Source organism: Hippocampus comes, unplaced genomic scaffold (genome assembly GCF_001891065.2).
Source record: "Hippocampus comes isolate QL1 unplaced genomic scaffold, H_comes_QL1_v1.1 scaffold9, whole genome shotgun sequence".
NCBI lineage: Eukaryota > Metazoa > Chordata > Actinopteri > Syngnathiformes > Syngnathidae > Hippocampus > Hippocampus comes.
This window is the reverse complement of record NW_017805275.1, coordinates 6460925-6484934: the sequence shown is the minus strand read 5'-3', so window position 1 is coordinate 6484934 and position 24010 is coordinate 6460925. Positions and strand designations below refer to the sequence as shown.

The following is a 24010-nucleotide window of genomic DNA, read 5'->3' as shown; positions in this document are numbered from 1 at the left end:
TGACTCAAACTGTAATTAGACCGGTTCGAGCCTGTCTTGAATAGACTTTCTATTGAAATATAATGGATAGTATTTTAGTTTGTTGTTTGAATGACCACAACAGTCACATAGCAGAAGAGCTCATCGGGGGGGTTATATATACTGTAACAGCTGAGGGGGAGGACACAAAAGCGAACACACCAATTTCCCCAATGCTCAGTGGAATCATAGCACTTTTCATTTTTTGGTTTGGAAACTCCCAACTGACAATCCAGCCATACTTATTCCACACTGCTTGTCCTAGATTTGAAATTTTGTGTGTGTGTGTGTGTGTGTGTGTGTGTGTGTGTGTGTGTGTGCGCGCGCGCGTGTGTGTGTGTGTGTGTGTGTGTGTGTGTGTGTGTGTGTGTGTGTGTGTGTGTGAGTGCGCATAACCTGTTGTGTACTGAAATTTTATTTTTTTGCCATTTCGCAGACTTCAGTCAGTGGCTCATTCATTCAATTCATATCGAAAAAGAGAACAACAAGACCGCGGCCCTTGTGATAATCAGCGGATCAGATCATGGATGGATGGCTGGATGTTTAAACATTGCTGCTAATGTATTTTTTTTCCCTCTTTTCCTGGTGTGCTGAGGCACCCTGTCAGTTGCTCAAACACATCATAACCGGGGGCAACGTGACTGGAGACAGGCTCATTCCAAGGCGTCGGCAAAGTTTACAATTTGATGAATGAATAATCAGGAATAATGAAACAGATACATATATTTGGACCGGGGCTGTAAAGTCAGACGATAAGCAAACAAGAGATACTAATGTATGAAAGAACACATTTGCTTGAACTGATCCTCTCACCTTGAATACAACCTGATGCAAAATCAACATTGGAACCTCACCCAAGCACTCGCCCAACCTTTTTCGCTCGGTGAGATACATAACCTGTTGTGCACTGAAATTTTATTTCTTTATTTTGCCATTTCGTACACTGCAGTCAGTGGCTCATTCATTCAATTCATATCGAAAAAGCACAGCAACGCCACAGTCTTAATTTTTTGACAATTCTTGATGTTGCTTTTTTTCTTAGATTTGTTCCTGCTTGTATTGTGAGGGTGTTTAACTGGTACTTGTGTGCATTTAATTTCATGAAACCCTGACTGTGGATGGTATGTTCAGCAATGACTACTTGGCCATGTGTTTTGCTTGCTATGGTGTGAAAGTAATGATGTTTAAAAAATCTTTCCATTGTTCAACGAGATAGTGACTTTCGAATTACCGGTACCTCTGCATAGGTTACCTGATAGCAATCGTTCTAAGAATCTTTTGTTGTGTTTTTGTGTGCTCACTTGAGCCATCGGCCCAATAGGTTCTGCTTGACAGGAAAACATAAGGGGCAACTTTCAACATGAAAATAATTTTTCAATCACACAGAATGCAAGAAAAAAAATCCCACTAATTTTTTAATAACATTTTTAATGCTTTGTAACTAAACTCCAGAGAAGTAGTTTAGTTGGAAATCCTTTGATGCTTTTATGAAAGGATGGTCGCAGTGGTCCATTCTGGAGCACTTCAAGGTGGGGGTTTGTCCACTGTCACATTCACCGCCACGCGCAATACTGTCCCCTGTTAACTGCAAGACACAGGAAGAACTCAGTATTCTGTGATTGAGTGAAGCACCATTTATTGTGAGTGCATTTGACACACGTTGATCATCTTAGTAAGCCCCCCAGTGTGCCAAACCCACATCTGGCTTTTGCTTTCTCTGTGCACAAGGTTGGCAAAATAGGATGAAACAATGTACGGCTATTCACGTGGGTAATTACGGCAGACTTGGCCCGGTGCACACGTTTGAGAGCGAGGAATGCATGGTAGCCCAAAGGATGAAATACAGTAATTGCATTGCAGGGCTTCACCTGAGGGGTAGAGTTGGGAGTGTTTGATCAATTGAAATTATTTTTTTTCCTTTCGGCTTGTCCCATTCAGCGTCGCCGCAGCGTGTCATCCTTTTCCATCAGTTTGTCTCGCGCATCCTCCTCTCGAACACCGACTGCCCGCGTTTGGCTTTTGACTGCGTATGAGACTTGATTTTGAGTTTTAATCATTTTGTGCTTTCTGCTGTCTTCGTAATTGATTTGTTTTATTGTTTGTTGCTGTACGAATTCTTTTTTGCTCCGTGTACAGCACTTTGTAGACAGCGGTGGTTGTTTTCAAGTGCTCGATAAATACCGTTGATTTGACTTGACTCATGTCTTCCTTCGCTCCATCCGTCGAGCTTGTCTTAAGTCTTCTTCTTGCCCTTTTTCCCGGAGCCTCCAATTCTCATCACCCTTCTACTAACATATCCTGTCCTGTGAACGCGACCCAACCAGCCAAGTCGGCTCTCTCGAACCTTTCTCCCCAAAGCATCGTGTGGAATTGTGGCTCCTCAATATTTAGTCCCATGAAATGTAACACCCCCCCCCTCCCCGCCCCCTTTGTAATAGTACAGCTCCTTTCTCGCAAAATTATGACATCTCTTTTAATACTGCGGATTTATTATCATGAAATTACAGTTTGTTGAAATTAGTAGCATTCTCTTGCAATACGGTAACAACACTTTTCATATCATCGTATAATTTTATGCTCTTGAAATGGTGACTTGTGCTAAGATTTTCTCCTCCTTAGAATAAACTCGGCTGTCTGAAAGGAAAATAACACTTGCCAGCTGTGACCAGCACGGCGACGCAGAAAGCCAAGATCAACCACTTCATTGTCATGTTCACCACAGTAGCCTGTCGTCAACTTGTCAGTTTACGCTTCTTCCACTTGATGATCACTTCAGTCCAATGTGGTCTTTTATACATTAGTTGCTCGTTTGCTTGTTGTCTTTTACAGCCTTGTTCCTCGTCCAAATATGTATCTATATGATTTGTCATGCCCCCACCTTGACTCGAGGCATTAGTCGGCCTCCAGTCACGCTGCCCCAGTTATGACGTGAATTTTCGTCACCATTTAATGCACAGGTGTCAAAGTCTGCGTGTTTTCCATGTCTCCCTGCTGAATCACATCTGATTCAAACGATCAGGATAATTTTCAGGCTCCAATACAGCTTGCTGATGAGCTGATCATTTGGAACAGGGTGTTGAAATATGCAATTAGGTGTAATTGTGTCTGTAAAACTACTGTATTTTCCGCACTAAAAGACGCACTGGATTATGAGGTGCACCTTCAATGAATGGCTATTTTGTAAATTTTTTTCATATATTAGACGCTTCGCATTAAAAGGCGCAATCTACAATGCGTCCACTAGATGGTGCTACGCTCTTTCCATTCAACTCGAGAGGCGTCCGTTCAACTTGAGAGGCGTTCATGACCGCCTCTGAAAAATGTAAATTAACGTTACTGTACTTAAATGAAACTACGAAAATTGAAAATAATGCATCAAAACAGAAAATCAAGCGAGGAAATCACAAAATAAATTCTATATCCCCCCTACAGAATTAATTTTGTGATTTCCTCGCTTGATTTTCTTTGTGGTTTCATTGAAGTAAGAATGTAAGAATTAATTTACGTTTTTCGGAGCCGGCCATGAACGCCTCTCGAGTGGAACGGAAGAAAGCACGGAGACAGACAGAGACGTACAGTACCTGTACTTGCTGAGACTGTGAAAACCATTAATAAAGTCTGCGTTTAAAAAAAAAAAAATAAAACCACAACCACAGCTCTCTTTTTTTCAAGAAATACAGGTGCGTATTTGTCCGCCTCCTTCCCTTCTTTTCTTCCGGTCAACTCGAGAGGTGTTCATGACCGCCTCCGAAAAACGCTTTGGCATTTCCTTGATCATAGCTCCAACAGTACGATCAGATAAAATAAGATAAGATAAGAAAACCTTTAAAGTCTCACAATGGAGAAATTCCCACTTCACAGCAGCAAAGTTATGAGAGGAAGAAGTAGAAGAACAAAATAAATAGGCACCATCTTGAAGTCAAAATAACACAACAAGATGTCAGTCGTAGTTATTTATTCCTTTGTTGTGTATTCACAAATGATGAAATCACAATATAAATTCTGTAGGGGGGGGCTATCGAATTTATTTTGTGATATCCTCACTTGCTTTTCAGTTTTGATGTATTATTTTCAATTTTTGTAGTTTCATTGAAGTAATCGTTAGTTTACGTTTTTCGGAGGTGGTCTTGAACGGCTCTTGAGTCGAACGGAAGAAGGCACGGAGACAGACAAAGACGTACCTGTATTTGTTGAGAATGTTTTAAAAAATTAACACCACAGCTCTCCTTTGTTCGGAGCTGCAACACATACTTATTCAATAAAGCAGCGACACAGTTCACTGAACCAACAGCAAGTTATAACATTGGAAGCATGTCTCCAGGAAGGAGCCATCTTGGAGTGGACATATTACCGTAATGACCATACAAAAGACACACCGGATTTTAAGGCGCTCGGGCAGTAGGCCGGGGACACCCTGAACACTTAGAGTCCTGGGCTTTTCCACTTCTGCTCCATTCCCCTTCCCTCTTCCAGAACTTGCAAATTCCACTCAAGGTATCTTTGTCCCCATTGAATTGCTTATTGTGCATGCTCAGCCCTGGGTGTGTTTGATTCTCAAAAGCTCTCCACAATCATCGTGTTTTGTCTTTTGATTCAAGAAACATTTTCAGTAATTGATTTACCATGAAAACAATTTTTATAATGGCCAGTCATTTTACAGAGGGCAAACTTGTATTCAGTGTCTTTATTTTGAAAATCATCCTGTTTTGTCTTTTGATTCAAGAAACATTTTGAATTATTTATTTGCCATGAAAATTCTTTTTATCATGGACAGTCATTTTACGGAGGGCATACTTGCACACTGCCAATCCTAAAATGTTAGAGGACAGAGGAACAAAATTAGTACCCCACTTATTTCAATTTCAGTTTAGAAAAACAACAAACTGTATCATAAGAAAAAGACAATTTTTATTTCACACAAAGATCAGCAAAAAAACCCATTTGTCCGAAATATACCAAGCGGGACAAATGTTTCAAGCAAACAATTGTTCCATACGATCTTCATATCTCGCATTTGTCACATATCCAAGGTGAAGTCCGCCGACATTTGCCACAGGTAAATTTGCCACAGGCTGCACAACGCCGAATACTTCTGTGATTATTGCAGTGTAAGCGTGCCTGGCACTTAGTCTTTATCTGCTGACTCTCAACTTTCATCTCACGGCTCAGCTGTTTACGCTCTTCCTCTTGTTGTTTTTCCTACATCAGTCTCCTTTTGAGCTCCTCTGAAAGCTCCAGCATGAACAATCGGCGACTTTCTTTTGACCCTGTACATGCTGTGTACAAAACATGTGCATTTGTGGCAGCCATGTCAAGGAGGTTATAAAACACAGCCATCGGCCATCTCCTTCTACCTGCACGCACAGAGTAATTGTGCAATTCCTGGTCCATGATGTCGACACGGCATTTTGAGATTATTGTAATCATCACCTGTGTTAGGTTTTTGTTTTCGGGCATCCACAATTTCAACTTTTTGATGCATGGTGCTTAAAAGACAAACATTTTTTTTTTGGACGCATACAGCAAAGCTCTTCCAGATGTGAACACTTGTGTGGAGTGTAACTGGCGCCCCGAGGTTTACTTTGCAGTTGCTGGTAGCTTCCGACGATTTTTGTTGTTGGGGCCAAGCAGAGTCGTATTGCGCTGAAGGACTCTGTTCGCCAAAGACAGAGAGGTGAAGAAATTGTCCATAGTTACAGTCCTTCCCTGGTCCAGAAATGGTTCCATCAATTTCAGAACGACATTCTCTGACAGTCTCTCTCCCATTGGACAAGTGGGATCTTTTCCCAAGTAGGGGATGGCATTACACATTTATTTCGTGTCCAGATGCGCTGCAATCAAAAATTTGATTCCAAACTTGTCAGGCTTGGATGCCATGTATTGCAGAAAGGGGCAGCGAACCTTTGACGGAAACAACTGCTCATCCACAGTGACATGCTGTCCTGGACTGTAGGATGATATACAGTTCTGAACGAACTTCTGCCAGATTTCTGAAATTGCAGCAAATGTGTCATTTTGTATACGTTCCCTGTGGGCGTCCTTGTTGTCATAGCAGAGGGAGCGCTTTATTTCGTAAAAGCGATTACGAGACATAATGGGTTTGATATCTGGGGTAGCAAACTTATTGGCCCATATGTCTCACTTGGGACCTATGTAACCCATTGCTGCTCTTCGAAAAAGGATTGTGAAGAACGCTATCAGCTCGTGGACAGTCATCTGCCAGTTGGGGTTGGTTCTGGTTCATGTTTTTGGAATGTGGGAGGAAACTGGAGTACCACGCAGGGACGGGGAGAACATGCAAACTCCACACAGGAAGGCCGGAGTCGAACCCTGTCCCTCTTCACTGTGAGGCCGGCGCGCTAACTAGTTGACACCATGCCGCCTAAAAATAACATGGAAGTATTTCTGAAAGGCTTATCGAAACGGGAACAATTTCCTGAATTTCAGAACGTTTCATGTTTATTCTCTGTGCTTGTCATGAAAATTGTCCATTTTCATGTGAACTGCTTTCTCTTTTTTGAAATGAAATCAGTTCAACCCCTCCCCCCCCCACAAAAAAAAAAAAAACACATCAGTCCCGAAGAAAAACTAAATTGATAAAAAGGTAACGTAATCTTGAGACCTGTTATTTCGATCTCAAAACTCCAACTTTGGTGTGACCTGTCCACAGTAGCGCTGGGGAGCTCGGAGGGGATGTAAGGGTGTCAAAAGCTGCGGCTTTGACGATCAGTCCCAAAATGGCGTATCATTCAGCCCTAACGGTCTATGTTGTGTATGTTATGCTAAAGCTATAAGCTGGCCATTTGCATTGGTGTTGACCTGCTGTCTTGGTTCCAGTTTAACTTGTTGGCTCAACGTTGGCAAAAGAAGGATTTTACTGGTTTACTTTCCCGATTCGGACCAGTGTGGCTGAGATGCCGAAATTAGGCAGCACAAGAAAGTCAAAGACGTGGCACACTCCGTAAAGTTGACTCCATGAAGCCGCAGGTGTTTCTTCAACGTTCAATTGCAACCACCTTTGCACACTATTATCTTATGACACGTGTTGCATGCTCAAAAAGGCTCCACGTAAACTGATTAGTGATTATCATACTTTTAAAGCCGTACAGGACATCTGTAAACAGCTGTTTTTACTTCCCCCGTTTTCTGGCATTTTCAACCAAAATAGTAACTGAATCATCATCAATTAGACTGTTTTTTTGACTAATCAAGAAATAGAATGTTTTTTAAAAATCTGATTTATCAATCAATTGATGAGTATTGGTCACACATGTCAGTTGTCAGTTGACCACACTCAAATCATCCATCCATTTTCTAATTCTCTTTTACTCATGAGGGGTCAAGGGCCTGCCGGAGCCTATTTCAGCTGGCTTTGGGCAGGAAGCGGGGTACACCTGGTTGCCAGCCAATCGCAGGGCACACATCGGCGAACAACCATCCACGCTCACAATCACACCTAGCGATGATTTCGAGTGTTCCGTTAACCTGCCATGCATGTTTTTTGAAATGTGGGAGGAAACCGGAGTACCCGGAGAAAACCCACGCAGGCACATGTAAATTCCACACAGGAAGACCGGAGCCAGAATCGAACACTGCACCTCCGACGTGCTAACCATTAGATCACCGTGCCGCCCAATAAAATCATATTCAACCAAAATGTTAGACTTTTGTTTTCTTTTTTTTCCTCTTTTTTTTCCCCCACTGCACAAAAAAAACCCCAAATAGTTTCTTGTATACTGTATTCTGCTATACTTCTTGATGTCTAACAGAATGGGAAAAAATGCTCACATTTTTTTAAAACATTTTTTAATGTTTCCTCAATCAACTAAGCTCCAAAAACATGATTTGAACCTTAAAACCCAGAAGTATTTCTCCTGTGCTCTTATTCTTTTAAAGGGTGTTGCAGAGGTTAGTTTTGCAGCACTTTGCGTTGAGGGTTGTGCCGGCCACAGTTTCTTCGCACCGTTTTTCACTCACACATTGCTGGAATGTGCTAACTGCAAGACCGAGAAAGTTACAGAGAAACGTGACATCGATGAAGGCTGAAGCGAGAGCCGAAACTGTCAGTAGACAAAATGAACATCATCGTGCGAACGCGACGTGTTCAGAATGGAATATTCTGGTTACTACAATGGATTACTGTGAACATCTTTTTATGGTGGGGGCAGTGGAGGGCCAAGCTTGAAACCACAACATCCGAGCAAAAACAACCAATCAGAAACAGAAGGTGCGACTTGCTGGATGTCAATCATTTGTCGCTTGCGACTGCAGTGGTTTCTTGCTCGTTAATTAGAGACTTAAAATGGGGCCAGGAACGGCTGATTCTTCCCCCCTGCTCATTTTTTTTTAAACATTGTGTGCTACTGTCAGTTTACAATGAGTCTTAACAAATATGGCAAGGAGAAAAAAAATGGAAACTCCCCCTTTAAAACAACAACAACAAAAGATGAAGCCTTGAAAAGTGACTCACACTCATCTGATTTCACAGCGCAGACGTCGCCCTCGAGGCAGGTGTGGGGAACGCTCTGCACTTTCCAAACAAATTCATACACTTATGGCATTGCAGTGTTTCACCTGTGGGAGGGAGAAAGAAGGAGGGTGACAATTTGAAATGGGCCGACTTTATTCTCGTAACAACAAAACTGAATTCTTGGGAAAGTTGGAACCTTATGGCAACGTTTTTTTTCTCCCCCAGAATGGCTTTTTTCACATTTTGTATTTTAAATTTTTACTAGATTGAGAGGTCATGATTTTTCACAACAATAAGCCTTCATTGTCAGCAAAAAACACTTTTTTTGCGCAGTGTTTATGAGCTTGTTCTTGTGCACTCAATATTTAGTCTCATGACTAAACCTTCGGAATCATACAGCTCCATTTTTGTGAAATTATGGCATCTCCTTGACTATTGTGGGTTTTTCTTGTGAAATGACGAGATGTCATCAGGAATTTCATCATTCCAAAGTGTGTGCGTCTTCAGCAGGGAGTATTCCAATTCCAGGTGATGATTGTTACAAGGACGCCAAGCTACACTGCGGGCATGGGAAAGTTATACAGCATGACTAAATTTGGGCAGAATACAGACTTCAATATATAAACTTCTGCCTCTTAAAATATTGAGAGTTTCAGGAATATTTTCATATAAGTCCTTAAAAGAGAGAAGATGACACTCACTGGCTGTGATCAGCACAGCGGCGCACAAAGCCACGAGCAACCACTTCATTGTCTTGTTCACCAGAAGTAGTCTATCGTCGACTTGTCAGTTCAGGCTTTTTCCGATCAATGATGACTTCATTGAAAAGTCTTCTCTTATATATTAGGATAGGATAGGATAGGATACAACGTTATTGTCAAATATGCTGTACCCGCAAACCCGCCTCAAAACTCACTTGTATTCTTTGGCATTTGACTCAGCATGACTTGATTTGTTCTTGGTTTTGCTGTTCGGTGCTTTCTACCGTCTTTATTGCCGATTTGCTTTACTGTTTGTTGTATATGTTAAATTGCTCCATGTACAGCACTTTGTATGCAGCGATGGCTGTTTGAAAGTGCTCTATAAATACAGTTGAGTTGAGTTGAGTATGTGTAACATACAGCACAGATGAATTTCTTCCCTCTCAAGACAACATGCAACAAGAGGAGCCGCTGCGGGTGTCCGCGCCGCCATCAAAAGAAAGTTAAAAAAATGATAAAATAACTGATCTTAATAATAATAATAATAATAATTATTATTATTATTAAATTTCCAATGTACATACATTTGAATCAGATTTTTTTAACTGTTTCTGGCACAAGTGAATTTTTACATGCTTTGTAAACGTTTGTTTAATTATAAAAGAAATAGATGTTGCTACAGAATGGTCCAGCGAGGATGGCCTACTTCAGGCCCAAGACACAAGCACCCAGGGGATGTCCAGCAACGACAGTCAAATGGCGCCGACATTCCTCCCAATCAAAACATTGGTGCTGGTACGCGTGTGCTGCCGAGAAGGCGCAACCACCAAGCACAGATTCTTCTTCTTTGACGAATGCCGTGGCCAAAAATGCTGAAAACATTCCACATCAGGTCCACACGATGTAACAACAACACCATGTGACAAAACAAAGACAAAAACAACAAAAAAACAACAAAAAACACAAGGCTCTTGAAGAGCACTTGCCGACGCTTGCCTATCCGGGCGCCATCATTTGCTCTTATTTACTCATCATGTTTCCAGACTTAACCAAATATGTTTTTGGCATGTGTGGTATGTATACAAACGATGAGTCATGAGATTGTTTTCCAACTCTTTGGATGATTGACCCTTTGATGTATGATTAAAAGACCATCAAATTAATTGTCTCGTCGGCATCAATGTTTGCAGCTCAATTACCATGAGCATGGCTCATACTGTTGCTAAAGCTATGTATGTGCTGGACCAAGTGCCAAGCACATCTTTATAAATGGGAAACGGGTCTGAGAGAAGACCCTCCACCTTCACTGACCACGTACCCAACACAGTTAAACCAGAGAAGCCGATTTTCTTTCATCTCAAAAGTACAACGGAATGAAGAACAGAATCATAGACTTATCCGGATGCACAATATTGTTTATAGTCTCGGGCAATGGTTTTCAACTTTTTTTTTTGCTCCAAGGAGCAGTTTCAAAAAAAGACTTATTTGTTTCTATTTTGCTCCATCAAAACAACAAATGATTCAATGCGACTTGCTAGCATGCTGAAGGCTGTTAGTCATGCACACATTTCTCATTATCAAGGCTGCCGGTCCATACCGTAGCATGTTAGATGCAAGACGTAACTTGCCGACATCAATGCCAGTCAGAGGAAAAATGTCATTTTTCTCTTGTACTGTATCTATTTCACAAGTGCTTTTGGTGTATTGTACTAGTGACCATGCCACCTTTCTCATTTATGGTTGAATATTTCCATTGTTGTCAGCTTGTTATTGGACATCACATTGGCGATAAAGATGACCCTTCACTTGGTCCCGTTGCTGCCAGCATAAATCTCTCAGGCAGTCAGACTCAAGGCGATTGGACTATCCGAAACTTAGCAATGTGAAGCAAACCGTAATGTATCTCCACAGGAAGTAGGAGAGACAGAGGCAGGCATTCTGGCAGGCACTGACTCTCCTAAGCCCCATCTCTCTGCATGCTAAAAAAAAAATTAAAACATCAAATAACGTTTGGGGACCTTTGGTCTATGGCACAAACAGTACTTTTAGCGTAACAGAGGCACACATAAGGTAGCGTCATCTTTCTCGTGAAAGTCATTGATGACGATTTAGAAATAGGCTCCAGCTCGTGATATAAGCTCACGTGGCAAATGCAGGAACGAGCTGGCGCCACGGAATAAGCCGGTCAGTGACCACCACCGCAAACTGAATTCACAGTTCACTTGTGGCACTTCACCAACTGTGATGAGCAGGTTATGCAAGAAAAACAAACCTCTGCCCTCTTAGCAAATATGAACACATCATGCAACCAAATAATCATTATGGAGATTTATTCCTCAAAAGTTGAAGATGCTTCCGCTTTGTGTGTTCTTGGTGGGGTCAGGTTGGTGATTCGTCAAGATCTTTGCAGCAGTAGCCTAAATAGTGGTGACACGACAGTTGGTTCAACTCCCCTGTCCCATTGAGGGGTTTGCGTTGACGGCATGGTTAGTGGCCCGCTTTTGATGATACGCAAACTCAAGGGTTGCAGTGTGTCCAGAACTGCCTTCTTTACGTGTGTAAAACCCATATCTCACCGAGCGGCGAAGGTTTGGCGAGTGCTTGCGTGATGCTCAAATGTTGATTTTTCATCAGGGTGCATTGAGGGACGTAAACGGTCGCAAAGTGGCACGCGAAACATTCGCCAAGAGTTTCAATGGTCACAGCTAGCATTTGTATGTTTCAACTTTCTTTGCGACAAGAAAAGCTGTTTGCAGCCTTTTAGGAACCCTGAGGAAAAGCCAACATTTGCGATCTAGGTAAACACTCGCGGCTCAGTGAGGGGATTTTAGGCCTGAGAGTTTGAGGGTTCTACGCAGGCTGTTAGTTCTTCCACAATACAGTGGTACCTCTACTTACGAACGTCTCTTCAGACAAAATTTTCAAGTTACAAAATGCCTCAAGAGGAAAATATTGCCTCTTGTTACGAAAGAAATTTCAAGATACGAAAGGTAAAAATACTGTTTGGTCTGCTACTCGCAGCTCCGAGTTTCCTGAACGCAACATACTTATGGCTGCTCTCCCATTGGGTATTACGCAGGATAATCCTGGCATCCCATTGGCTAAGAGGGACCCCTACCGTATGTGTCTATGCGTGTCAATAAATAGAGATGCGTCGATGTAGCGTCCTCGTCAATCCTCCCACGGGCTATGAGGCGTTCCGATAGTTTTACGTAAATGTGAATCACCCAGAAAAAGTGTACACCAGCCGGGCGGTCGCTCACTACGCTGATGTTTGCCTTGGACATTTTGGAAGGATTGTTAAAAGCCGACAAAAGCAAACGTACTTGGATCAGTTCTTTACAAAACGCCAGGCAAAAACCTCATCGAAGACAGCACATGAGCTCAAGAGGGCAAAAACGATGAGGGCGCAGTTAAAAGTAAAATGACCATTATTTTTAATCTTTGTTTTTTACATGATGCACAATTCATTTATTGCGCAATAATCTGATTCCATCCATTTTTTGGATCCGCTTTATCCTGGTGGTGAATGTCATCCCATGCTTGCTTGTGAACGCCAGAGCCTTTCACTGATGTAGCCTTTATCCCCAGTCATGACACTCACTCCTTTCCAATGAACCTCTTCACCTGTGGAGTATTCCGAATATGTGTGAAAAAAAACATGAATCCAAAATTGTTTCTCTCATTCCCCAAATGAAGACGAACACTTGGAAAGCACCTTTGTTGAGCGAGGCACCAGGAGGATGGTGGTGAAGCTGGTGGCATGTGTGTTTGTTGTGTCCATGCGCCACGTTCACGCCCAGTGCAGTCGACTGCATCGAGTGGTGCCCCATGATTAAAAATGCTTTTGTGTGCTCAGAAGCCACTTGAGCCATTGGCCCAACAGGATAGTAATTTTTTTTTTTTTGTCCAGGGTATGCATGGCGAGCACTCATAGCCAGTTACTTTCAACACAAGAAGAATTTCACAATCACACAGAATGCAAGAAAAAAAAAATCCTCCATTTATTTTTTTTATAACGTTTTTTAATGCTTTCCAACTAAACTACAGAGAAAATAGGTTGAACCACCAACACACTCCAATCCTTTGGTAATTATATGAAAGGATTGTGTAAGACGTCCGTCCATTTTGGAGGACTTCAAGTTGGGGGTTTGTCCGCTGGCACTGTCACGGCCACACGCACTCCTGGCCACCGGTGACTGGAAGACAGAGAAAGGACAACATGCGACCATGTCAATTTTCTTTTGTTTCTGCGATTAATCACAGTGAACCCCCATTCATAGTGGGGGCAGTGGTGGTTGTAGAGTAGCTTGAATGACATCGTCTGGTCGAAACTACCGTGCTTGTGCAAACAAGCAATGAGAGACAGAAGGCGGACTTATTGGATGTCAGTCATGAATCGCACATGGGTGCAGTTGTTTCTTGCAAGTGGAATGGGACAGGATGGGGTTAGACATGGCGGCACTGCTTATTGTCAGGCCATAGTGACAACTTTGCATATTGTTTCTGATGGTTTGAGCACATATCAAGCAAATATCTTGCTGAATTGTTCAAACCTTCATATTTGTATTTTTTTAAGCAATCAATTTACACAATTTGGTCAGTGTGCCAACTCCACGCTGGTGGCAAAAATGGAAAGCACATTTGGACTGCCCGCGTTTGGCTTTTGACTGCGTATGAGACTTGATTTTGAGTTTTAATCATTTTTGTGCTTTCTGCTGTCTTCGTAATTGATTTGTTTTATTGTTTGTTGCTGTACGAATTCTTTTTTGCTCCATGTACAGCACTTTGTAGACAGCGGTGGTTGTTTTCAAGTGCTCGATAAATACCGTTGATTTGACTTGACTCATGCCTTCCCTCGCTCCATCCGTCGAGCTTGTCTTCAGTCTTCCTCTTGCCCTCTTTCCCGGCACCTCCATTCTCGTCACCCTTCCACCAACATATCCTGTCCTGTGAACGCGACCCAACCAGCTAAGTCAGCTCTCTCTAACCTTTCCCCCCAAAGCATCGTGTGGAATTGTCGCTCCTCAATATAGCTCGATAAATACCGTTGATTTGACTTGACTCATGCCTTCCCTCGCTCCATCCGTCGAGCTTGTCTTCAGTCTTCCTCTTGCCCTCTTTCCCAGAGCCTCCAATTCTCGTCACCCTTCCACCAACATATCCTGTCCTGTGAACGCGACCCAACCAGCTAAGTCAGCTCTCTCTAACCTTTCCCCCCAAAGCATCGTGTGGAATTGTCGCTCCTCAATATTTAGTCTCATGAAATGTAACACCCCCCGCCCCCACCCTTGTATTAGTACGGCTCCTTTCTCGACTGCGTAGAATAAACTAGGCTGTCTGAAAGGAAAATGACACTCACCAGCTGTGACCAGCACGGCGACGCAGAAAGCCAAGATCAACCACTTCATTGTCATGTTCACCACGATAGCCTGTCGTCGACTTGTCAGTTTACGCTTCTTCGACTCAACGATCACTTCAGTCCAATGTGGTCTTTTATACATTAGTTGCTCTTGTTTGCTTGTTGTCTTTTCCAGCCTTGCCCCTCGTCCAAATATGTATCTATATGATTTCTCATGGTCCCACCCTGACTCGAGGCGTTCGTCAGCCCCCCTTCACACAACCCAATTTATGACGTGAACGATTTAATGCACAGGTCCAGTCCTATAGAGCTTGCCAATGAGCTGATCAGTTGGATCAGGTGTGTTGCAGCAGGGAGAGATGGCAAACATGCAGGACGCCGGCCCTCGAGGACCAGACTTTGACACCGATGATTTCATGTGAAGAAACTGTACATTAAAACCTGCTTTGCGTGCTTTAAACAAGGGACCTAACTTGTCATCATTGGTAAAATGACATTTATTTGCCTGAACTTTTTACTGTTGATGAACTTAGCGACGAATTTCTCAAAGAGCTAAAATTGCTCTCTTTTCGTCAAGTAAAATTGGACTGAAACGAAAATACAATCAAATGCCTAAACTATGACGAAAAATTGTTGTCAAAATTAACAACGGGGAGGACTGAACACATTTAGGGGGAAAAAAATTTAATTGCGATTTCTCTGACACAAATTGTGTTTTCAATTCATTTCATGATTTTCTTCAAATTAAGCTTCAATGCGAAATTCACTCGGTACTGTAACTTTTAGGCACATGACCTAAAATAACACCTTACGTGCTAACCAGTAGACCACCGTGCCGCTCGCTCAAAACATATGCAACCAACATTTCAGAGTTCTTTTTTTTTTCACTGCAAAAAAATGATTTTAATGCGACTTACTATCATGCTGAAGGCAGTTACTCATGCACAAATTTCTCATCGTCAAGCCTGTTGGTCCATGCCATAACATGTTGGATGCAAGACGCAAACTCCCGACATCAATGCCAGGCAGAGGAAAAGTATCATTTTTCTGTCATGGCATTGCACAGCTTCACCTGAGGAGTAGAGTTGGGGGTGTTTGATAAGTTGAACTTATTTTTTTCCTCACACAACAAAAGATTCTTAGGATGATTGTTGGGATCATTGTCATCAAGTAACCTATGCAGAGGTACCTGTAATTCGGCAGTCACTATCTCTTTGAACAATGGAAAGAGGGGAAAACATTCATTACTTTCACACCATAGCAAGCAAAACACATGGCCAAGAAGTCATCGTTGAACATGCCATCCACAGTCATGCTTTCATCAAATTAAATGCACACATGTACCAGTAAACCCCCTCACAATACAAGCAAAAACAAATCTAAGAAAAAAGCAACATCAAGAATTGTCAAAAATTAAGACTTTGGCGTTGCTGTGCTTTTTCGATATGAATTGAATGAATGAGCCACAGACTGCAGTATGCGAAATGGCAAAATAAATAAATAAAATTTCAGTGCACAACAGTTATGTGTCTCACCGAGCGGCAAAGGTTGGACGAGTGCTTGAGTGAGGTTCCAACGTTGATTTTTGCATCAGGTTGCATTCAAGGTGAGATGATCAGTTCAAGCAAATGTATTCTTTCATACATTAGTATCTCTTGTTTGCTCATCGTCTCGACAGACTGTACAGCCCTGGTCCAAATATATGTATTTGTATGATTATTCCTGATTATTCATTCATCAAGTTTTAAACTTTGCCGACGCCTTGGAATGAGCCTGTCTCCAGTCACGTTGCCGCCGGTTATGACGAGTTTGAGCAACTGACAGGGTGCCTCAGCACACCAGGAGCAGACGGAAAAAAACAATACATTAGCAGCAATGTTTAAACATCCATCCATCCATCCATTATCTGATCCGTTTATTTTCACAAGGGTCGCGGTCTTGCTGCAGCCAATCCCAGCTGTCTTCGGGCAGGATCTGGCGTACAAACTCAACTGGTTGCCAGCCAATCGCAGGACACACATAGTCGAAGAACAAGTCGCGCTCACAACCGCACCGAGGGACAATTTAGAGTGATCGCTTAAGTTACCTCTCCGACATGTTTTTGGAATCTGGGAGTCAACCGGAGTAAAACCCACTCAGGCCCGGGGAGAACATGCAAACTCCACACAGGACGGCTATGGACCGGGATCGAACTCACGACCTCTACACTGTGAGGTCGGCACGCGCTAACCACTGGACAATGCTTCAACTTGACGAGAGATATGGTTTGTACTCTGCTATCTGCAGCAAGGTTCTCAATTCCTATACCTGGTTCGATAAGAGGTCAAAAAACGTGAATCCAAAAATGTTCCTGTCATTCCCTGAATGAAGATGAACACTTGGAAAGCACCTTCGTTGAGCGAGGCACCAGGAGGATGGTGGTGAAGCTGGTGGCATGTGTGTTTGTTGCGTCCATGCGCCACATACACACAGTGCAGCAGACTGTAGAATTGAAAATACTTTTGTTTTGTTTTTTTGTGCTCAGAAGCCACTTGAGCCATTGGCCCAACGGGATAGTAGTTTCTTTTGCAGGGTATGCATGGCCAGCACCCAAAGCCGGTTACTTTGAACGTGACAAGAATTTTTCAATCACACAGAATACAAGCAAAAAAAGCCCCCAATTTTTTTTATAACGTTTTTTAATGCTTTGCAACTAAACTACAGAGAAATAGGTTGAACCACCAACACCCTCCAATCCTTTGATGCTCTTATTTCAGGATTGTCGAAGAGGTCCATTCTGGAGCACTTCAAGTTGGCGGTTAGTCAACTGTCATGGTCACGGATCCGCGCAATACTGTCCGATGTTGACTGCAAGACAGAGAAAGAACAATGTGTGACGATGTCAATATTCTTTTGTTTCTGCGATTCAGTGAAGCCCCATTTATTGTGAGGGCATTTGACACACGTTGATCATCTTAGTAAGACCCCCAGTGTGCCAACTCCACGCTGGTGGCAAGAATGAAACCCACATCTGGCTTTTACTTTCTCTGTGCACAAGGTTGGCAAAATAGGATGAAACAATGTACAGCTACTCACGTGGGTAATTACGGCAGACTTGGCCCGGTGCACACGTTTGAGGGTGAGGAATGCATGGTAGCCCAAACAAGAAAACACAGGAATTGCATTGCAGGGCTTCACCTGAGGGGTAGAGTTGGGAGTGTTTGATCAATTGAAATGATTTTTTTTTTTCCCTTTCGGCTTGTCCCATTCAGTGTCGCCGCAGCGTCATCTCGGACACCGACTGCCCTTGTTTAGCTTTTGACTGCGCGTGAGACTTGATTTTGGGTTTGACAGTTTTTGTGCTTTCTACTGTCTTCGTTATTGATTTGTTTTATTGTTTGTTGCTGTACGATTTTTTTTTTTGCTCCATGTACAGCACTTACAGCGGTGGTTGTTTTAAAGTGTTCTTTAAATACGGTTGATTTGACTTGGCTCATGTCTTCCCTCGCTCCATCCGTCGAGCTCCTCTTCAGTCTTCCTCTTTCCCGGCACCTCCATTCTCGTCACCCTTCTACCAACATATTCTGTCCTATGAACGTGACCCAACCAGTTAAGTCGGCTCTCTCTAACATTTTCCCCCGCCAAAACGATCAAACCTCGGCTGTCCCTCTGATGAGCTCATTTCTGATCCAATCCACCCTGGCCACTCCGAAAGAAAAACTCTACTTCCTGCTGTTTTGTCACTGCAACTGTCTCGAATCCGCACATCATGGCTGGCCTCACCAGTAGTTTCGAAACTTTCCCCTTTGCCCTAACAAGAGACTCTTCTACCACAACGAGGACATGTATTTGATAATTAAACTGATTTTGAAACAATCAGACTTCCTTTTTGTGGTCATGGTTATTGTGTGTGGGGGGGGGGGCAGTGTTCTTATGGAATTATGATTTAACACAGTTTCTTCATAGTTTATGAGACCTTTGTTGTTGAATTACAGCTGCTCAATATTTAGTCTCATGAAATGTAACCCCACCCCTTTTGTATTAGTACAGCTCCTTCCTCGCAAAATTATGACATCTCTTATAAAATTGCTGATTTATTCTCGTGAAATCTAGACTGACCGAAAGGAAAATGACACTCACCAGCTGTGACCAGCACGGCGACGCAGAAAGCCAAGATCAACCACTTCATTGTCGTGTTCACCGCAGTAGCCTGTCGTCGACTCGTCAGTTTACGCTTCTTGCACTCAATGATCACTTCAGTCCAATGTGTTCTTTTATACAGTGCCGTGGAAAAATATTTAATATATGCCCCCCCTTCCTGATTACTGTGTTCTTGGAATATTTATCAGACACGAGTTTCATTTCATCAAACCAATTTTAATATCACACAGAGCCAACCCAAGGAAATTCCAAATGCAGTTTTCAAATGACAATTCAATTTATTTATTCACCAAAAAAAAACAAACACCTTTCCGACCTTCTGTGAAAAAGTCATTGCCCCCAGAACCTAATACTGGGTTGTGCCAACCTTGGCAGCAATAACTGAAATCAAGCATTTGTGATAATTACTGATGAGTCTTTCACATCGCTGTGGAGAAATTTTGGCCCACACTTCTTTGCATAATTGCTTCAACCCCGCCATATTGAAGGGTTTTCTAGCATAAACTTCCCGTTCAAGGTCACAGCACAGCATCTCAGTTGGATTCAAATCCAGGCTTTGACTTGACCACTCCAAAGCCTTAATTTTGTTTTGTTTTTTTTTTAGCCATTCAGATGTGGGCTTGCTGGTGTGTTTCAGATCATTGTCCTGCTGTGTGATCCAAGAACGCTTGCGTTAGAGGGCACTAACTGATTGTCGGACGTTCTCCCTCAGAATTTTTTGGTCGAGAGCAGAATTCATTGTCCCATCAATCACAGCAAGTTGTCCTGGTCCTGAAGGAGCAAAGCGGCCACAGACCATCACACCGCCACCACCATGCTTCACTGTTGGCATAATGTTCTTTTTATCAAATGCGTGCCATTTTTACCCAAGACGTAGCGGGCCGCACATCTTCCATAAAGTTCCATTTTTGACTCATGAGTCCACAGCATGTTTTTCCCAAAATCTTGAGGATCATCAACATGTCTTTTGGCAAATGTGAGATGAGCCTTTGTGTTCTTTTTGGACAGCAGTGGTTTTCACCTGGCAGCTCTCCCATGGATTCCATTTTTGGCCAGTGCCAGGTTCAAATGAAATTATACAAGAGCTCCGTTTACATTGACATCTGGGATACAGGTAGTGCAGAGTCTTATTTCTATTTGTTGTTCATATTTTGGGAAGCTGTTAGTAACTGATAGTGGTGCTCCACTCTATCAATTACTAACAAACTGAAATAATCGATCGTAGATCCGTACGTATCTTGACGGAACCTGAAATCTCGGTCTCATAGCCCATGTGACATCCATCACGTTGGTTTGAAGCCGAGTTTGATCGTAACCATACAACTGTCGTCACAAGTCTGGGCATGCGGAGGGCCCACTTGCAGAGACTGTAGACAAATTGAGAAATCAGCCAATCGTTGGTCCATGTGTGAGTAACATACCCAATTCCCCTGTCCCATTGAGTCGTTTGTGTTGATGGCAAGGTTAGTGGCCCGCTTGACACCCTTTGCAAACTCAAGGGTTGCAGTGTGTCCGAAACTGCCTTCTTTACGTGTGTAAAACCCATATCTCACCGAGCGGCGAAGGTTTGGCGAGTGCTTGCGTGAGGCTCGAATGTTGATTTTTCATCAGGGTGCATTCAAGGTGAGATGATCAGTTAAAGCAAATGTGTTCTTTTATGCATTAATGTCTCTTGTTTGCTTATCGTCTCGACAGACTTTACAGCCCCGGTCCAAATATATTTATCTGTGTGATTATTCCTGATTATTAATTCATAAAATTTGAAACTTTGCCAATGCCTTGGAATGACTGGAGCCATCAGTCTGTCTCCAGTCACGTTGCCACCCATTATGACGAGTCTGAGCAACTGACAGGGTGCCTCAGCACACCAGGAGCAGACGGAAAAAAACAATACATTAGCAGCAATGTTTAAACATCCAGCCATCCATCCATTATCTGATACGCTTATTATCACAAGGGTCGCGGTCTTGCTGGAGCCAATCCCAGCTTCGGGCTGGAGGTGGCGTACACCCTCAACTGGTTGCCAGCCATCGCAGGACACACGTAGGCGAAGAACAAGTCGCGCTCACAATCACACCGAGGGACAATTTAGAGTGATCTCTTAAGTCACCTATCTTGCATGTTTTTGGAATGTGGAGTCAACCAGAGTAAAACTCAATCAGGCCTGTGGAGAACATGCAAACTCCACACAGGACGGCTACGGGCCGGAATCGAACCCATGACCTCTGCACTGTGACAAGGACGTGCTAACGAGTCGACCATGCCGCCCTACTGTGTATGTGTTTGTATGTGTGTGTGTGTGTGTGTGTGTGTGTGTGTGTGTGTGTGGTGTATAACACAACACAAATATAGTGTTGGTTTGATGGGACGGTTTGGTGGGACGGTGGGCGACTGGTTAGCATGTCGGCCTCACAGTGCAGAGGCGCAGGGTTTGATTTTGGCTTGAGCCTACCTGTGTGGAATTTGCATGTTCTGGATCTGGTTTCCTCCCACTATGGCAGGTTGATTGAACGCTCTTAATTGTCCCGAAGTGTGATTGCATACTTCAAGGTCATGCTGCATTCTACTGTGATTTGTTCAATATATCATGAACGAAGTTGACAAATTGTTTTCTATATTTAAGGGAAATCTCAGGTCTACGGTAAATTTGTGCAAAACAAGTACAAACCAATACTATCCATCTAATCTGCTTTATCCTCACAAGAGTTGCGGGTGTGCTGGAGCCTATCCCAGCTGTCTTAGGGCAATAGGCGGGGTACACCCTGAACTGGTTGATAGCCAAACGCAGAGCACGCATAGACAAAAACCATTCACACGCACAATCACACTTCGGGACAATTAAGAGCGTTCAATCAACCTGCCATTGTGGGAGGAAACCGGAGTACACAAAGAAAACTCCGCACAGGGAGTCCGTAGCTTGAATTGAACCCGGTACCTCCGCATTGTGATGTCGACGTGCTAACCACTGGATCACCGGGCCGCATACAGAGAAAAGATCGTAGAGCATTTTGGCATGCATACCCACACAGACTGACATTCATGTTACGGTGTCAGTGGAAGAGTGGTCGTTTCCCAACCCAGCAGTTGGTAGTTCAATCCCTTCCCATTGGGACCATGTCAACTTGCGCTTGAGCAAGATACTGAAGCCCCAGTTACTCCTGATGCGGCATCATCGGTCGGTGAATGTGGTAACAGTATAAAGCGCTTTGAGTACTCGAGGTAGAAAAGCACTATGTAAGTGACAGCCCATTTACCAGGTAGCAAGCGGGGGTGGGGGGGTCAGTGTCTTGAACCCGAAACCGCCCGTAGGCTTGAATTGTAAACAAGAAGCTGTTCTCAGTCCTCTTCTTTGGTTAAACAAAGAATAAATAAAACATCAGACAATAAACACAGATTATTGTGATCTGTAATACCTTGACTCATTTGCTAAGCCTAAAAGGATCACCCCAAAAACTTTCTGAGACACACTTCTGTGTTCTGCAGTTTGGTAGGTCATATCTGTTGACTATTTTCCAGTTTGGGGAGATGCTGTCACACAGATTTATGGATTTATAACCAGCATTGAATAATACATTTCTGGAGCACCGAAGCAGGGGAACAAAACAAGATTGATTCGTTAAAAATGATCCATTCTTGCTCATGACTGTACATCTTTTGTTCTGCAACTTATTTTCATGGTAATTAAGACAAAAAAGTATTTGTAGTAAAACTTGAAGGTATGCAATAAAATGTTCTTCTTTTACTGATAGTGCTTTGCGGTGTCCCCGTAGGCAGGAAATATGACATTCAAAACAATACAGTGCTTTATATATTTTATTGCTTTATTTAGTGAGACCACCTGTCATCAAAATGACAAGAATAATTCCAGGATACTGTAGACCAAAAGTGAACATCGTCACTGGGCTTTTATGAGTCACAGAAAAAACAAACAAACAAACAAAAAATAAAATTTCAACCGCTAAAATTGATTGAAGAGTTAAAAATGTGATTTCAATTAAAGAGCTACTTCCTGGCCTATTAACCATTACAGAAGAAAAAAAATGATGTTTAAAGGAGGACAGCTGTGGCATAAATCTTATTTTGTGGTCTAATAATTTTGTCTAATCTAATGGGTGGGGAGGGGGGGCATTTCCCCATAATATATCAAAAGTTCAAGTAATTGGTGTTCAAATGAAAGGTCCCATTCTAAAGTTAAACATGCCGTATGTATGGGAACAGGGTGATTTCCTTAGCAAAGCATCGCCCATCATGTAACACAGTGTCTAAAATCACACACATCTCAGAAGGACCTAATCTTTTATCGTTATCAAAAAATGTTTGGGTGAGAACTTCTGCAGTGGTCTCAAATTGACTATGGATAAATTAGTGATGCTGTGAAACACTTCCAGAAGTTTTGGACATGGTTTAATGAGCCTTGGCCTGGTGCTTTCAACTTTTCTGCAGCGGAGGAAACAATGACACACACGCAGAAGCTGACATGCGGAAAGGAAAGAAAGCAAATGAGACTGAGGACTACGAGATGCATTTTGAGGAATAAGAATGTCAGTGAAACATGGCAGAAAAATATGAATCACGTGCTTCCAGTGCAACCGCAAGAAGAAGCTGATCGTAATTTCAAGGTAGCAAATTGTAGATTAATGCCACATTCAATTGGGGTCCCAAGTCGGAAATTCTACATCAGGAATCATAAGACAATTACATACAACAGGGGTGGCCAACCAGTCAGTGACTAAGAGACAATTTTTTTTACTGTGTCACTGCAAACATATACAACTTATTACTGTATATGTTTTTATGTTCAATAAACAAACGAAACAAAAAAAAAGAGCCACATCATACTCATGGGCACACATAAACATCCCTTCCTCACACACACACACACACACACACACACACACACACACACACACACACACACACACACACACACACACACACACACACGCACGTACGCAGACACAGAGACCTCTGCTCAGACAGATTTATTGTAAATGTCACACACCAACATGATAATGACAGAAATGGACTCCTACAGTACTAAGACCGCAGGCCAGTCATTTGCAACAATACCTATTGTGTGCACGGTCTCACACACACAAACTGTCAGTTCTACCAAGTCCACAAACAAAAATAAAATTCAAATGTTTTTCTTTGAGTATGCACGTTGCTTTGCGCCTTAGTGCAGGGACTTCTGGCATTCCTTCTCTTGAAGAATCCTCTTCAAATCTGACTTGTATTCCGTTGTTGCCACTCGAAGCAGGCACTGTCTGCATGCAAGCTGCAGCGGTTACTTACTACTTGGGTCAGCTTGCCACATAG

General features: G+C 42.7%; 1 long non-coding RNA gene across 1 annotated transcript; it reads right to left on the bottom strand.

Annotated features, from left to right (window-relative positions):
* Positions 1-13169: 13169 nt before the first annotated feature.
* On the bottom strand, positions 13170-18792 carry LOC109515810 (uncharacterized). The gene is made up of 4 exons (XR_002168259.1): positions 18671-18792; positions 17627-17728; positions 17279-17398; positions 13170-13265 (listed from the first exon to the last, which is right to left on the bottom strand). It is a non-coding gene; the product is annotated as an uncharacterized LOC109515810 (long non-coding RNA).
* Between the last annotated feature and the right edge of the window lie 5218 nt (positions 18793-24010).